General features: G+C 38.6%; 1 protein-coding gene and 1 long non-coding RNA gene across 19 annotated transcripts in view; one reads left to right on the top strand and one right to left on the bottom strand.

Annotated features, from left to right (window-relative positions):
• Positions 1-13,260, bottom strand: part of LOC139045055 (uncharacterized) — a 36,623-nt gene extending 23,363 nt beyond the window's left edge. Inside the window, exons 1-4 of one of the 2 annotated variants that reach the window (XR_011502659.1) lie at positions 13,127-13,260; positions 9,581-9,759; positions 6,832-6,909; positions 6,637-6,719 (exon numbers count right to left, since the gene is read on the bottom strand). This is a non-coding gene — a long non-coding RNA (uncharacterized lncRNA). Of the gene's footprint in view, positions 1-6,636; positions 6,720-6,831; positions 6,944-9,580; positions 9,760-13,126 lie in introns of those variants that run through there. The other variant, XR_011502658.1, reaches the window with a different exon arrangement.
• Positions 1-17,219, top strand: part of ANKS1B (ankyrin repeat and sterile alpha motif domain containing 1B) — a 1,016,307-nt gene that overhangs the window by 761,045 nt on the left and 238,043 nt on the right. The window lies entirely within an intron of this gene.

Raw genomic sequence — 17,219 nt, 5'->3', positions numbered from 1 at the left:
ACTTGACCCATGTAACAGCCTTTATATTCACCTAGGTTCATCCTTATCACCCCCACCCCTGCCAGACACCAAATTCCTTGAAGATCTGACCTCAGAAGACTCAGCTGTATATCCACCCTCAGTGCCCTTCACAAAGCAGGTGCTTAAAAATATTCACTGACTGAATTGCTGCCAGGGGAAAAGTGGGGAAAGAAAGATACAGAAGGAGCCATGGGAGACAAGGTTGTCAAAGACAAACTTCACCCACTTGACAGTGGAGGGCCTAGGAGCAGGACCATCTGTCTAACCTGCACCCCATCTCAGTGGCACCTCTGGGTGCTGCCATCAGCTGGGGATGCCTGACGTGTCGGGTAAAGAGGCTTACACTGAAAGGCAGACCACACTATATAAATATGTGTGAGGGCCTCAATGTGTCTAGAAAGTGTATAAATGGGGATCTGACATATAAAGAAACATATGTGGTATTTATGTTGAATGAAAATATTTGTTAACCCCTACTGTATGCCAGGCACTTTTCTAGGCTCTAGCAATATGGTGGGGAACAAAACAAAACCAACAAAGCCTCTGTTCTCACAGAGCTTATTCTAGAGCGGAAGATGGGCAATAAGCAGGTAACAAATAAGTCTATAATAAGATATCAGATAGTGGGACATACTGTGAAGAAACATAAAGCAAGGTAAGACTAAAATCTTAAGGAAGGTGGTCAGAAACAACTTCTTTGAGGAGATGTCATTTGGGAGGAAATCTGAATGAAATGTGGGAACAAGCCATACAAAGATCAGCATTCCAGGCTGGCAGAACAGCAAGTGCAAATACCCTGAGGCAGGACCCTGCTTAGCCTGTTTGAGGAACAGTGAGGAAGTCAGCGTGGCTATACTAGCATGAGCAAGGGAAAATCCTGGGAGGAAATGATGTCAAAGATGTAGCCGAGGACCAAATAGTATGGACCATGGAGAGGGACTGAATTTGGCTGCTGTGGAAAGAAAAGACCCAGGGGTGGAGGGGAATAAAAATCTAGCTGAGAGGCTTTCCCAGTAGACGAGGCCAGAGATGACAGTGCCTTGTACTGAAGTGGTTGTGGTGAAGAAGGTGACTCAGAATATACAGTGAAGACAGAGCTGATGACTTAGCTGTTGATTGTAAGAGAAATGAGGGGAATTGAGGATAAGTCAAAGGTTTTAGACCTGAGCTATTCCTGAGACTGGGGATATTGAGGGGGTGGTGAACTTGGGAGGAGAAATCAAGTACAAATGTCTAGAAGTAATTATATATAGGAGTATGTAGCATTTCAGCTCTTCTTTGCATTTGAAACAATGCTACTCACAGTCGCTATGATCTATGCCTGAGAAAAACCGACATGTGGCCAAAAACCTTTCCGCACTCTGCACCCTACACTTTCACACAGAAGCTTTTTCTCTTTACAACCTGCTATTATAACAAACACTGGGCCTGGGGTTTGGGGCAGAGAGCTGTGCCCTTTCTCCACCGCCACACACCAGGCAGCATGCCCTCCCCTATTACCTGCTATCTGTCAAGGAACTTGACTACATCTTTAAGACACTATCCTTGAGTAGAAATAAGAATGACTATGGACTAAAAAACTCTGTACTGGCTTCACACACGGTGATTGACAACCTGCCCACAGCGGGGGTGTGAATTATTTCATAGCTTTCCAGCTGTCTCTCCTCCCGGTCTGCCTTTTCACACTGATCTGAGAGCACCTTAAAGGAAAAAAACCTCAGGGCCTTTAGTCCTGAATTTTCAAAATCAGACATTAAAAACACAGTGACCTTCTTAAATTGAATTTAAAATAATCATCTTAGCAAAGTTATCTTATTTTTCATTAAGACCATTTGTTTCACAGTCGTTTGCCTTGCTCCATACTTGTCTAAGTATTTAGACACTTTTGACTAAATTCAGCTCACTAACCAAGGTATCAAGTTGTCCTAAGAATGTTTTGTTCAGTCTACCGTAGGCATGAGGCACCATGGTGAGTTATAAGTTTGCAAGTGGACAGATCTTTGTAATGTGTAAATGGGCTGCAGAGACCTTTTGAATGTAGTGGGATAAGTGGCATCTAGTATTTGCACAGCCCCAGTCATCTCAAGACAAAAACATCTGCTCTGTTACACTGTATTTCATGGAATATAAAATGCCATCTATTCTATGACACACCATTATATTATGCATCCCTAAGAAAAACAAAATGCTGCAAATTAAACTATGACACAGTGCCTTATAGTGAGTCTGTCCAACATGTAAACCCATCTCAACAGCATCACACAACTTTGACATTTCTTTCATTTAGAAGGCTTTGCCAACTTCTCCTTACTTTGTTGAGTTCCTTGGCATGTAATATGCAATTTTTACATGTAGTGCAGTAACAAAGCATAATATGGCTTCATATATTTATGAATATCTTCCATTCTTCAGTCCCATAATGCATGTGGTTGCTGCTTTTAAAGAAAATATGTAATTACAGTCTCTTCTCCAGTGAAGATGTTTGCTTCACAAGTATCAATTACCCTCTCTCTTCTCTATTTATAACTATCAAGTAACTGTTCATATTAATACCAAATTATAGTGTAACTTTTTTAAACACAGTTTAAATGCTAATCATACTTAGCATGTGTGGTATCAGCAATGCCCAGAGACTTAATTGAAGAGATGACAATGCGAACAGCAATGACCAAGTGCGTGTGCACAGGTGTTAACAGTCATGCCACAGCAATTGTGATGCACCATTGACTGTAAGATGCATTACCGTTTCAGAGATGGTAAAATAAAGGGAAATTGTGGTCTTGAAATCAATGAAATACAATATAAGCAAGGCATTCTGGGAGGAGCACACAAATGAATAAAACAGAGTTTAGGTCTTGAGTTAATATTTTCATTTTCTTAGGGAAAAAAAACCCCATTCTTTTTCATTTTCATAGATATAAGATGATATGTGTCCATATACCAAGAGAGACCTCAGATTCTGCCAGGATGTGGCAGTATAAATGAAGTCGCTTCAGGAATCTGACTTTTTCGGTCATGGTAGTTGTCAGGGATTGACATCACTGATTTATGCCGCTGCAGTCCCTCATGTGTCTCTTGCTTTAAAATCACTGTGCATGTAGTAAAACTATCAAACCACCCCAGGAAATGGAGGTGCGTGCCCTGTGTGATTGGAATCCTCAAAGCAAGGCGACTGCAAAGCCAAGGTGATACATTATTGCAGCCGGGAGGATAGGACTGCTGCTGTCAGAGCTAACAGGCTGGCTGTGTCAGGATGTGCCCTGAGCAGCTTACCCAGCTTACCCAGAGGTCCCTCGGTCCCTTTCAGACCAGAACAGAAAGACCTGCACCCTGACCTTTCCAGAAGCCCAACCTTTTGCTCATCATCAAACCCAGTTCCTTTTCCACTTCTTCCTGACATGTCCTCGCTCTGATTCCAGACTGATTAGCATCTGATTCTTTGCAAACTCCAAACGTGTTCCTCCCTCAGGGCCATTATGGTTGCTTTTCCCTCTGCCTGGATCACTTTATGCACATCCTCACCTTTCTCCTTCTGCATCACCTCAGCTCCTGGGGTCAAGGCCTTCTTTGACCACCCAAACTAAAGTAGTGTCTTCCCATCCCCCACCAGTTTGCATCGCAGCACCCGGAATGTTGGTTTGCTTGTTTGTTTGGATAGCCTTGAAATCTCGTTTATCTGTCTTTTTGTTAATGGCCTGTTTCCCTCACTAGAATGCTCAGCTCTGCATCCTGAGCACTTGGAACACAGAGAAGACACTCAATAAACATTTGATCAATGTACAAATGAATAAATTCAACTTGATTCCTGTCTCACTGGTAGTTTTTGAATATTTGGCTTAATATCTCGTTCTCCTCCAGCCCCCCTGTCTGTCTTTCATCCACAAGACTTCACATTTATGTGACTCTATGACTTCTTGGATTACAGAGTTCAATTCTCTTTTCCTGAAAGCTGACCCCCAGCTGTAGACTCCAGATCTACTCTGGTCTCTGCCTGACCCTTCTTGTGTGTGGGGACCTTCCTGACAAACATCTTATTCCCTCCACCTGTTGCTGCTTTGTGTGACTGCAGAGCTCAGGTGGCCTGTTTGTTACTGGGGTGTCTGTGAATATCTAAATGGGCAGCAAGTCAGCAGTGTCAGGGTGAGCTCTGTCAAATAGCTGCTAGTGGGCTGCCAGAGCCTGTCCCCAACCCCCAATGTCATTCCCTTCTTACCTGTCAATGTTGACAACATCCCAAGGTTCTTGCTAAATAACTGAACCCTGGGGGAGTTTCCAGTCCTCAGCTCTTCTCTAGAGCGTACATACTTTACTGCTGAAGCTTTTCCTACTAATAGGAATCACTACCAGTACTGATTTTTTTTAAACATGTAGTGATTTCTACTCTTTGGGATGGGATCTGAGATACATTAAAAAGCTCCTGACTTTATAGAGGTTACATCTGATGATATTTAAGCAGAAGAGTCTTTTTTTTCTTTGCTCCGATTATTACCGGCATCTTGTATGTATGCAGGGCAGTTAAAGCAAGAGTGACTCAAGTTACTTTTTTAATTGATTTGAGGGGCTTTTTTTGTTTTGGGGGGGGGCTTTTTTTGAGGAAGATTAGCCCTGAGCTAACATCTGCTGCCAATTCTCCTCTTTTTGCTGAGGAAGACTGGCCCTGAGCTAATATCCGTGTCCATCTTCCTCTACTTTATATGTGGGATGCCTGCCACTGCATGGCTTGACAAGCAGTGCGTAGATCCACACTCGGAATCCGAACCGGCAAACCCCAGGCTGCCAAAGTAGAACGTGCTAACTTAACCACTGCGCCACTGGGATGACCCCTAATTGATTTGAGATTTGCACAGTGACCAGGAGAGAAATTCTCTACAGATGTTTGGTTCCACCACCCTGGGGTGTAAATGGCACATTATACTTAAAATATTGTACACCAAGACTACCTAACTATAAACCTGTAGATAAGAAGGATGTCTTATATATCCTTATATTTCCCACAAAGACTTACACGTTAGAAAGTGCATGATGATTACTTGACTGAATAAATGAATGGTGTTGAAGAAGGCAACCATTAATAAGAATCGAGGTCGGTTTTCATCTTTCCTATACATAAGAATTCCTCTGGGGGCTTTTAAAAACTGTGGTTCCCCAGGCTTGTCCCCAGATATTTGTTTTCAACTGGCTGAAGTGGGACCTAGGCATACACTTGTTAAAGATCCCTGGGGATTATAATGTGTAAGCAGGGTTAAAAACCATTGATGTAGGTAGAAAGTAATTCATGCCTTAAAAATAATAATAATCCAGTCTATGTTGAAGATTGTGGCTAATAAATCACAGGAAATGTTTTGCCTGAGTGATATTAAATCTGGTAAATATTTTACTGCTATGATGCACTTACATATCTCAAGTCATCTATTTTTTACTTTAACATGAGAAATAAAGACTATAATGTAATAAGAAAAATAATTCTTTACTTTAAAGTGTGAAATCCACCACATGTTTTGAGCAACAACCTTAAATTCTAATCCAATACAAGATTTAATAAACATTTCTTCACTTGGGTTAAAAAACTTCAAAGTTAATGAGATCCAACAGAGAAAAAATAAGACAAATGGAATAATATTTCTAGAACAGGAAGGAAGATAATTGTAGTGGGTTGAAAGATGGCCCCCCAAAACTGTTGTCCACCTGGAACCTGTGAATGTGACCTTATTTGGAAAAATAGTTTTTGTGGATGTAATTAAGAATTCAAGATAAGATCATCCTGGATTATCTAGGTGGGCCCTAAATCGAATAAGTGTCCTTATATAAGAAGCAGCAAAGATACAGTCAAAAGAGAAGATACAAGGGAAAAGACCACGTGAAGATGAGGCAGAGACTAGAGTTATGCTACCACCAGCCAAGGAACACCTATAGCCACCAGAAGCTGAAAGAAGGAAGGAGGGATTCTCCCCGAGAGCTGTACCAGGGACCCTAGCCCTGCTGACACCTTCGTTTGGGACTTCTGGCCTCCAGAACTGTGAGATAATACATTTCTGTCTTAACTCTCCCAGTTTGTGGTAATTTGTACAGCAGCTTTAGGAAATTACAATAGTAATATTCTTGAAATACTAGCTTTGGTATCAGTTTTAAATGTTACGGCCCAGAAATTGTTAAAGGAACTGCAAGTTGCAATAGAACATGTGCTGAATGGAGGCCATCCTCAGTCAACTGTAAACTATGATCGCTGTGACAGATGGTGCCTGGCCTCTTCCCCCGACTACACTGCTGGGTTGAAGTCAAAACGTGGGCTTTAAGGGAATTGGAGGCTGATGCAGAAGAAGGGCACTCCTGACTGTGGGCATAAAGAGAAATATTTAGGATTAAATTTGGTAAGAATTAACTGTGTTTCAGCTTTTGAATGACACCAGAAAATCAGTGTCATTATTTACAGCAATGTTCTTATTTGTGGCTCGAATCAGTCAGGAATGCTTTCAGCTTCAAGTAACTGAAACCTGACCAGTAGTGGTTTAAACAATACTGACATGTATTGAGCCAATCAACAAGAGGCCTGGAAGTGGGTACATGCTAGTAGTGCCATTTAGGACCAAGGCCTTTCTGTCTTTTTGCTCTGCTTACCTTTGTGTGATGGCACTTCCTCAGGCTTCCATGTTTTTCACTTCATGATTGCAAAGTGGCTACAGCAGCTCCAGGCATCACACCTGCATGCATAGATGGAAGACGGGGAAAGGGAGCAATGATAGAGATATGTGTTCCTTTCATCAGGAAATCAAAAGCTTTTCCAGAAACTTTCCAACAGACTCAGGTTTATACCTCAGTGGCCAGACTGTGTCCATGTCACTGCCCAACTTCAAGGATACTGAGAAAGTATGCCTTAGCTCTTTCTAGCCTCTGTAAGGGAAAGCAGTCAAGGGAGAGGAAATTGGAAAGGGTTTTGTACCAGTTGGTAATATCTGCCAAAGAAACCATCAGAAAACAGTGGGTCCTCTGGAACAGCCTCAGACTATTTATCTGTAATATGTAATTGAATGAAAAATTCTCAAACCCTGAATTCTAGGGTGCATGATGTAGAACTAAAGAAGGAAACACGAACTTCTCTAATCAGCTTGACTTGGTATATTTCTAGAAGGTATAGAATGATTTCCAAACTTTCCCTATAACCCCATCAAACTTATAATTATCCAAAGGTTTTACCCACTTAGAAACTGTTAGACATTTTAGATTAAGAGCAGCAGGAGAAGAAAATTCCCTTTGAAAGTCAAAACAGTAGAGAAATGAAAAAACAAAGAAGGGATGCTTTAATTTGTGACTGATTTTGTCCCACCTTTGTTTTACTGATTTTATTCTCTCCTTGGCCTTTCATGCAAATCTAGGGTAGAGGGATACAGAAAGAGGCAAACCAGAAAGTTGGAGAGAGATGTTTATCTTCACTACACTGTGGCCTCAAAATGACCCTTTTTGCATATATATAACTGGAGGTCATGGGAGTCAATGGAGGGGGCAGAGTCTGACCAGTTCACTTCAGTAGTCATTTACCATCTACCTACTGTGTAGCAAGCACTGTGCTAGATGCTAGAGAGACACTGGTAAGACTCAATTCAAAGGTCTTACTTTTGAAGAGCTCACATTCTGGTGGGGAGGTGAGAAAGTACAATTCAGTGCAGGAAATGCCATGTTCAAGGCTTGCATAGGAACATGTATAACATGGACCTTAAAACAAGCCTACGGCAGGGAACAGGGGTCAGGAACATCTTCCTGGAGGAGGTATACAGTCCAAGGAGGAGGAAAGGAGGGTTCTGCTTGGTTGGGAGAAAGCTGCAGCCAGATTGGATGCTGAGATAGGAATTTAACTCCTTTCCCAGAGGACAAGAGAGGGAAAGGAGCTGGGAGATGGCGCTGGGGTAGAGAGGGAAGAAAGGGAGGGCAGTGGACTGTTGGCCCCTTGCACAACTACAAGGACCTGGAAATGGAGCGTCAGAACCAGAACATGCAGAAACACCAGCTGCTCCCACCATCATCATGGCCATAGCAGCACAAGGCAACACAAGGCTGCAGCAGCCTCTTCCAGCCCCTACCCAAGGCCTGGGAGCTGAGGAGGCTGCCTGCATGGTGACTGCAGCCATAGAGAGGACGTGATGACTTTTGGAGTGTGCCGGGCAGACAACCACAGTCACTTAACCTCACAAAACAGGAGTGAGCCAGTAATTGTGAAACCCAGGAGAAAAGCCCCTCCTTTTGAGGGAAGAAAATGTAAGAACTGGGAACAACTTAACAGTTCCCTGACTGTTGCCCAAGGCAGGATCCAGGATAAATTCCTGTTGGTTTCTGGAAGCATTTTAATAGTGCTTTATAGTTGACAAAGCTTTCACATATCTCAAGTTGCTGTTTCCTCATAACAGTCCAGTGTGGTGGGGAGGTGCAGGGAACACCAAAGAACCCAAATGCATTCACACATTTGGAGCCATAACTCAAACCAGGTCTATCTGAATCCAAGTCTCCGTCTGAAGAGACCCCAGCATCTCTTTGGTTAATGGTTTAAACATAACTGCATCATGTTTACAGTGCCTTCTCCTAGAACTTCTGTTAGACATAAGTGCGCCTCACGCTTCTGGGTTTCTTGCCAAAGATTGAAAGAATATCCTTCTGTGCGTTGCTGGGTTTCTGTTGAAAAGCCTTCCTCTGCCCCATGTTTTCTTAACCCAGCTGCTGTAGATGATAATTGCCTTCCCTACCGCTCACCCTGACACGCACTTCACTGTAGATTGTGCTGTTGAAGGAGTGCACGGGGAGAAGGGAAACTGGGTTCCAAAGCGTGAACAATGTGCCTTCCTACCAAGGTAACCTCATGAAGCTGCCACCCAGCGCCAGTCCTGGCAACTTCCTTTGCATGATCACCGCTCCCCTCTTCTCCTTGGGGATCGAGTAGGTGGTAATTCCCCTCCTCAGTGGAAACAAAGTTGACTATTTAATATGCAGCCTGTGGCTCAAGATGGGAGCAGATGGAAAGAAAAGGTAACTTTATTGCCTATTTCCCATGTCAACAACAAATCTCTGTCTTGTACAGTCTGTACCTTGCTGGAGAAATGGGGATTTTCTTTTCCAGTTTGGATAATTGCACCTCAGAAGAGGAAAGCAGCATGAATCTGTACACAGCAGCCTACTTTCATGACATTTTTAATATGATTACCTGCTGTTAGTTAAGCCAGCAAAGTGCTTAATTTCTTTTTTATTAAAAAATAATTATGCATATCTGCAAGTAGACTTGATTTGTGGAGCACAGACAATAACTATAACTCCCAGTTTGGATGTTCTCTGATTTCTTCATATTATTTTCTGTCTGCTGCATGAAAATTTTTACTGTAATAAACTTGCTTGCAATCGTGGGCACCCACAGTCCCTTTTAAAGAGAAATCCTTTAGTGTTTGTTATCATTAGCATTTAGTGTTTGTTAAAGGAGTTATAAAAATCTCATGGCTGCACCTCTTCTGATTGTTCTTTCTTTTAAAAACATTGAAGTTCATATTGACACAAGTGTGGGACATACAAGAGTAGCTGTCCTCACCCTAAAAAGGGAGCCACTTAACTACTTCTGAGCTGCCTTGCATAATGAGCAATTGGAGAATGTAGATAAATTTTGTACATTATTTAAATTGTTTTCCTTTGGTACAGATACGGTTATTGTCATCCTCATCCAATGATACTTTTTATCGAAGTAGAATAACCTTCATAGGCGACCAGATTCTGAAAGTCAAGAAAGAAAGAATTAAGTAGGAGAAGGCTTATAATTCCCAATTTAGTGACAAAATTTTCTCTCTAACCTTTGGTCTCATCATCTCTCTGATGTCTGTGCCCACAAACAGAATAAAGCCCAGAGGATGTCTCAGGACTTACATAACAGAAGCTACATGGGAATAAATATATAACATATACATACATTAAAAAAACACACTGTCCTTTGACGCTATAGCAGTTGTTATAAACAATGCTTCCCAAACACTTTTTTCCCCTAAAGCAACACTTTGTTCTTCCCAGTGAACAAAAACAATGCCTGAATTTTAGTCACCCATGATCTTTGTCATTTTAAACAACAGAGAATGAAATTCAAAACCTAGAGAGTTATGTTCAGCCTTCACAATTGAAAGAGGAATAGAAAAGTATGAGGATACAAATAACAATAACAAATGTTTATCAAACTTCTATTATGTGCAAATCACTCTTCCAATTGCTTTATATATATTAATCATACCTAAAATTATATAAGTAATCCACTTAAATAAGGATAAGTATAGCAAATGACATTGGATACAGTTCTGAATGATAAAACAACTTTTTAAAAATAAATATTGAGTCTATATTTTTCTTTATGTTGCTTCCGGAAAGAAGATTAACAACTTATTCTTTGATTATTTGGCAAAATATTTATGAAATTCATATATCTTTTGACATGCATATTCTAGAGTAGCTATAGCAATAATTGTAACAACTGACATTTTTAAAGCACCTTGGAGATTATACAATAAAGTATATCTCCTCTGTAATCATATTCATTTCTAACAATACACTTTGAGGAAGGCAAGATGAGTATTAATTTTCTGCTTTGCATATGGGGAAATTGCAGCTCAGAGAAGTTAAATAAATCACCCAAGGCCACTACAAGATGTGCAGACAGAAGTCTGTCTGATTCCACATCTCTGTGCTCTGCATCATGCCACAACTCAGCCTAGCATCCTATAGGAGTTATTCATGTTTTTTTGGCATAAATTTTTCATCCATGGAGTTGGTAACCTCTTTAATTTAGTGGAATATTCTATTTTATTGAAGAAAGCAGTATGATATCCTGCAAAGAGCCCTGGACCTGCAGTCCCCTAAGCAGTCATAAAACCATTTGGCATGTCATTTGACCACTAATTTGCTCATTTGGAAAATGAAGGGTTTGGATACATGACATCTAAGGACCTCAGACTGATCAGCACATACATGTTCTCAGATAATTCTTAATGGGTTCCATTGTGTTATTTCTGACTTCTTCCTTACTACTACCTTGCCTATCAATAATAAAGCTGAATGAGGAGGGAATTGAAGCTGGAGAGATGTTGGAGTGAGTTTTAAAGGTCAAAGAGGAATGAGTTTGAGTAATTGAGGTTTGACTACATTAGGTCTTAATTCTGGCTACACATTGGAATCCCAATGCCAGGCTGTACCCCAGACCAATTAAATAAAAATCTCTCCAGTAAGAGCCAGGCATCATTATTACTGAAAGCTCCCCTGGTGATTCCAACGTACAGCCAAGCATTAGAACGAGAGCTATTTTTTTAAACCAGAAAAGCATTAGTGTAAAATTAGCTGCCTGTTTTCCTAAGAATTTGTATGTTACATATGCTACCCTATTAAAATACTTAATGATGTTTCAAAATAAAACTCTAGAAACAACATCTCGTTGAAGACAATGGGATGGGCTTTGCAATCATCATACTCAATTTAGGTGAAAGTGGGAAATAATTTCATGCTATTCAGTGTTTATAGTACCGGTCTTCCAATAAATAGTGAAGCAAATCCATGTACATGTAATGTAGTAACAGTTTAGTATTCATAATTATTAATTCAATAAATGATGTTTAACATAGTGAATTAGCAATTATGTTCCTGGCCAAGATGTTTTTTACTGTGTGTTTAAGTAAATATATCAAGAGAAATCAATCATTATGTGGGATATACGCCTTTGGCATATTTCTAATTACAAGACCCATGGGAAATTATATAGAAATGCACATAGTAAATGTCTGAAGGATCTTATGACTCCATTCTTTAAATATGCAGATTGTTTTAATTATTTGATGTTAACATAGAAAAAATCATGCTCAGAAGAGTTAAACCTGAACTCTATATAAATGATTTTTTCTAGATCTCTATTATTAAAGTCAAACGAAAAAACCCAGATACACAAAGACTCAAACTTACAAACTTGTAAATTAGAGAGAGATCATTCACATTACAAAAAGGACTTTCTGCTTTACAAAAGCATTCATCCTAGCATTTCTTTAACTACAAACCAGACAGCTTTATACAATACACATTCTCCTAGATGCTCTGAATATACTGTGGGATCCTAACTATTTTAAGTAGTCCTCTAGTGAATCCTTTTGTTATGAAATTCATCCCTCTAACTGATCTATTTTGTGGATTTGTAAATTTTTTTCCTGTAAATCTGAATTTTCTTAAAGCATCCTTTACTTGTAGAAAAAGTCATCTGAATTTAGGTTCTTTGTTGCAAAAACAATGGATTTCCTGTTCAGGAGACATGGCAAAATAACCTGAGAACAGCCACTAAAAAGTATAAGAAAAATCTAGATAAAATTATATATATATATGTATGTATGTATTTTTTAATGAACTGTTGAGCTAGACAGCAAATAGATTCTTCAGAGGCCAGAAACTAAGAGAGAACTGAAACTCAGAGCAGTAAAGCCGAGATCTGACTGTCTACTCTGGGGTGTGCCCTCTAGGTAAATCTAGAGGCTTGTGTTTTAACACCCACTAGGGGTCAGGAGACAAGGCCTTCAGTCCCTTCCAGGTAGGGAGTTGGATCTGAGACCCATCCGCATAGGCTGAACCCTAGAAGAGCTCCACTCCTAATAAAAATGTAAATGAGGACTAAAAATAATATGCCCATTGGCATAGGGAAATAATAAGGTAACTTGTCTTCTCAGCCTGGGTTCAGAACAGGGGAATGGAGACTCTTCCTTGAGAACCCAGAACCATGGGAAGTATCTCATTTTAAGTTTGATTTATTAGTCTAGAAAGCTCTAAAAAGATTGGTCCTATGCCTCAAGGTGCTAAAAGAAATAAACAAAACATCGTTGAAGGGACATATATTAAACTAAACTAGTATAGTATGCTGGCTTTATAGTATGTCAACTAGCTAAGTTGGAACTACATTTCTCAGAATTCCTTTTCATGTGTGTTTCTGGTTTGGGGTCAACCCCAAAAGAAATTAGCTTGAGAATTAAAAGGCACAAATGAAGGATCAGCCATTTTTACACTCTGAAAGTCAGTACAGGACACCAGCCATTGGCAATTTTCACATGTTATTGCTAATCTGTTAACTCACTTTATTGGCGTTGAGGACCACCTGGGCCTGCAGTTCTCCAATCCCCACTGGATTTCCTCCTTTGGCTTCCCTGAGTCCTGGGCCAGGTGTGGGCAACTCTGTCTATGACGAAGGATGAAGGTTTCTGCAGGTCACTAGCATCATTGAAGTTGGAGATAGTGCGAGATAGAGTCAAGTTCCAATTCGTCCTCATGGGTTCCATTTGTCCTCTGGAATTCTAATCTGACCTTTTGGGTTCCAGTTTGTCCTTGCTCTCTCCCACTTCAAATCCAGTTCTCCTTCCTGATTTCCTGCCCAGCTGACCTATAGTGACCTCAAGTCCAACACCATATGCAAGAGCATCAGCTTTACAAAGACTTCTTAACCAGCTCCCAAATTGCACAAGGTATAATTTTTCTAATAAATCCATTACTCTATTTAATTCATAACGATCTGTTTCCCTGATCAACTCTTGACAGATACACATAAGATTCCTTCAGATGAGCTTGGAACTAATTATGAACTCACAATCTAAAATTACAAAGCACATGAGGGAAAAGTCTGTCTTATCTTTGTTCAAAGGATCTTGGTACTCTCATTTGATTTTCTTTTTTCTTCAATCATTCTCTCAGTCTATTTTCCTCATTTAAATAGAATTTCTAATTATTTAAATTTTTTAAATACCATATTAGATGCAGAAAAAGAGAATACATGTAAAATGGAAGATTTACTGAAATTACCCCAAATGCAGCAAAAGATGTAAAATATAAGAGGGTAAGGCTCAACTATATTTATATTCAATGGCCAGTCAATCCCATTCCTAGGTATATATCCCACAGAAATTCTCAAATGTGTATATATAAACCATGTAAAAGAATGCTTATTTGAGCATTGTTTGTAAAGTGGGAAGTTGGAGTTTCCACACTGAATAATGGATAAGCGTAATGTGCTGATGCATATTATGGATTAAGATGCAGCAATTAAAAGCAATGAACCAGATGAACACACAGCAATACATACAGATCTTAAAAATAGAATACTGAACATAAAAAGTGAGAAATATGATGTTACAGCATAATAATGATTATGTAAATAAAAATATACACACACAAAACTACACTACATATTTTTTAAAGTACTTAAATGATTTAAGAGTAAATTCCTGTGGGAGAAAGAAAATGCGAATGGGAAATGAGAATAAAGGCGAATGAATAATTAAACCAAAAAAACAAGGGAGAACCTGTATCCACTGATAAAGGTAGTGTTCCATGAACTAAGGAACATAATTACCTCAGCTCTCAACACTTCGAGGTAAAACAAAACAAATAAATATATAGAGAGACACACATACCCATATCTGTAAATAAACACACATATGCATGTATGTATACTGTATACATATATAGTAAATACAATTGTATAGATATAGATATGTCAGAAAGAGAGACTTTGAAACATAGAGTTAAGACAACCTATATTTAAGAAGAGTTCCATTGAAAAAATATTACAAGAATGGGTAGAAGTATATTTTAATAGATAATGGCTGGAAATTTTCCAGATTTGATTAAAATCAAGAACACTAAGCAGAGTCACTCAAAAGAAACCCATAGCTAGACACATCACACAGAGTGTCACTGGTGAAACACAGAGAACTAAAGACAAAGATCTGAAGAAGAACCAAAGACAAAGACATTACCTAGAAGGAGAAGAAGAAAACAAATGTTTCAATAGCAAAAATACAAGCCAGAATAGAATACAGTATCTTCAAAGAATTTAATACTCAGCTGTAAATCAACTATGTAAATCAACAATAAAAAGTAATGACTAATTATGGCGGTATAAGAACAATATACCAAATATGGGTATATTGACCAACTGTTATGCAAAATGCTGGACAAGAATAATATATGAAATAAAGGGGAGGTTTATGCCAGGAATGTATGATCATTTGAATTAGAAAACTCTATTATGTAATTCATTGCATTAACAGATTAAAGGCCAAAAATATATATTATTACATCAATAAAAGCAGATGAATATTTGACAAAATTCAATACAGATTCATAGTAAAATACTCTTAGTAAATTAGGAGTTGAAAGAAAATTTCTCAGCCTAATAAAGTATATCAATGAAAAATCTACTTAATGGAGAAACTTTAACATAGCCTTGAAATTCATAATAAGACAAAGATGACCAATATTGAAATTTTATTCCACATTGAACTAGAATTCCTGGGTGACACAATGAAAAATAAGAAGAACCAAACAGTATAAGTATTGTAAAGGAAGAAACAAAATAGTCATTACTCACAAATGATATATTAGCCTATGAGCTGCTATGTAACATTAGTAACATTAGCTGCTATGACAGATAAACTGCAAATTCTCAGTGACTGAACCCAATAAGTTTCTCACTCAAATTATAGTCCAATGTGAGAGTTCCAGCGGGCCAGACTTTCACATGATTATTCAGGAACCCAAGGTCCTTCCATCTTGTATCTGTGACTTCCTTTAGGGCTTTGGGGTCCCCTCAAAGGGGTAAAAGAAAATGGAGATTTGTATGTGGGAAGTTTTATGGACGAGATGTAGCACCAATTTCCATCCACATTGACGTTTTCTAAAATTGAGTCACATAACAAAACAACTGCAAGAGAAACTGGGAAATGTATAGGTGTGTGCCTGGGAAGAAAAGGAATTGAGTTTCATAAGCATCTCTGTCATGTTTTCTGTGTAGAAAGTTCAAGAGAATCTACACAGAAACTTCTATATCTATTAGAAGACTTCAACAAGATTGGATGTTGTAGATTGGATATTTGCATAATGTATGAACTGTCTGTTCACAGAAGAGAAAACTCAAATGACAAACATTTGAAAAGGTGCTCAATGTTACTAGTCATTAGAAAACTGTAAATTAAAACAACCATATGAGACGATTTCATACTCTTCAGATTCTGAAAAACTTTAAAGGTTGATAATACCAAGTTAGGAATGTGCAAAAACAGGAACTATCATATGTTACTTTTGATTGTCATATTATTTATTTTGATATAGTCATATGTGCAATCAGGCTACAGTATTTTGTCTCTTTAAATAAAGTTTTTACACTCTATTTTTGTTGATTATAAAACATCACCCTTACTGAGAAATTTCATTTTTCTTATTTGGAAGTTCTTTTGGGGGGTAAAAGTGGTGGTACTTTATGGTGGCCCCTATGATCTGACAGCACTTATTCAGAACCTTCAATTTGTCTTTCTTGTGAAAGAAGACCCTTACTTTACCACAAATTAGCTATGTTTCTAAGGAAGTCTTCAAATGAGAAACAATCCTTAGATGTTTCTTATCATCACCAGAAAACCATCCTCTGCAATGTGAAAATTGCTCACAAGATTCCTGTTCTTCTGGAACTTAATTTTCTTCTTATTTTTTGTAAATATTTTAAACTCCAGTCTCAAACAAATGCTTCATCAATTTCTAGTAGCAATGAGATTCGCTAAAATTTTACTGATATTGTACTTTTTAATTTTTTTTAAAAATTTATATATTTAGAGTGTATAACATAATGATTTGATAAACATATGCATAGTGAAATGATTGCTACAGTCAAGCTAATTAACATATCTTCTCACATAGTTACCATTTTTGTGTGTGATGAGAGCATCTGAAACCTACTCTCTTAGAAAATTTTCAGTATTCAACACAGTATTATTAACTTTAGTAATGATGCTGCACCTCTAGATTTCTAGGCTTGTTCATCCTATATAGCTACAACTTTGTACGCTTGACCAACATCTCCACAATTCCTCCAGATATTGTATGTTTAAGGCAAAAAAAACTCCTCTAGCATCAGTAAGTAAAATTACAACTTGGTGTAATGGGAAAAACAGGGGATTTGGAACCGTATAGACATGAGTTGGAATTCTCTGACCCTCACTTATTTTGCAGCCTGGGCAAATTTCTTAACATCTTTGACCTTCAGTTTTGACGCTGCAAAAAGGAGATGTTACATATCTTGGAGAGTTGTCATAGGATTAAATGCTGCATATACAAAGTTTCTGGCAAAATAGGTATTGTTAGATGTTAGCTTACATCTCCTGCTCAAACTCACTGAATATGCC

The sequence above is a fragment of the Equus asinus genome, chromosome 4 (assembly GCF_041296235.1).
Source record: "Equus asinus isolate D_3611 breed Donkey chromosome 4, EquAss-T2T_v2, whole genome shotgun sequence".
NCBI lineage: Eukaryota > Metazoa > Chordata > Mammalia > Perissodactyla > Equidae > Equus > Equus asinus.
The sequence above is the reverse complement of the archived record's forward strand: the minus strand, read 5'-3'. Positions and strand labels throughout refer to the sequence as shown.